This window comes from Chrysochloris asiatica, unplaced genomic scaffold (genome assembly GCF_000296735.1).
Source record: "Chrysochloris asiatica unplaced genomic scaffold, ChrAsi1.0 scaffold00674, whole genome shotgun sequence".
Lineage (NCBI taxonomy): Eukaryota > Metazoa > Chordata > Mammalia > Afrosoricida > Chrysochloridae > Chrysochloris > Chrysochloris asiatica.
The window spans coordinates 151297-152350 of NW_006409192.1; positions in this window are offsets into that span (position 1 = coordinate 151297).

A 1054-nucleotide genomic window follows, 5' to 3' on the forward strand; every position below is an offset into this window, starting at 1 on the left:
CATAGAGATGCAATCCATACTGAAGGCTGTGCTCTTTAATCTTCATCAATAAATGTTTTAAGTCATCTTCACTTTCATCAGGCAAGGTTGTATCATTTGCATATCATAGGTTGTTAATGAGTCTTCCTCCAATCCTGATGCCATGTTTTTCTTCATAGAACCCAGCTTCTCAGATTATGTGCTTAGCATACAGCTTGAATAAGTATGGTGAAAAACTACAACTTGTCTCACACCTTTCTCAATTTTAAAAATTCAATGTTCCCATGTTTTGTTCAAACAACTGCCTCTTGGTCCAGGTACAGATTCCTCATGAGTACAATTAAATGTTCCAGAACACTCATACTTTTCAATGTTTTCCATAGCTTGTTATGATCCACACAATCGAAAGCTTCTATGTAGTCAATAAAGCAAAGGTAAACATCTCTCTGATATTCTCTGCTTTCAGCCAAGATGCATCAAATATGAGCAATGATATCCCTCATTCTACGGTCTCTTCTGAATCTTGCTAGAACCTCTGAAAGTTCACTGTCAATGTATGCTTGCGGCCATTTCTGTATTACCTTTAGCAAAACTTTACTCACATGGGAGATAAGAGAGATTGTCCAATGATTTCCACATTCCATTGGGTCACCTCTCTTTGGAATGGGCATAAATATGAATCTCTTCCAATCAGTAGGCCACATAGTTGTCTTCCAAATTTCTTGGCAGAGCTGAATGAGTGCCTTCTGTGCCGCCTCACTTTCTTGAAAGATTTCAATGTTTATTCCATCAATTCCTGGTGCCTTGTTCTTTGTCAATTCCTTCAATGCATGTTGGACTTCCTTCTTCAGTATCATTGGCTCTTGATCCTATGCTACCTCTTGAAACAGTTGAACATTAACCATTTCCTTTTGGTAGAGTGACTGTGTATTCCTTCCATCTTCTCTTGTTGCTTTCTGTATCATTCAATAATTTGCAGAGAGAATAATTTAAAAGAGATTATTTCAATAATGCAAGTCGAGGCTTGAATTTTTCCTTCGGTTCCCCCAGCTTGAGAAATGCTGAGTGTGTTCTT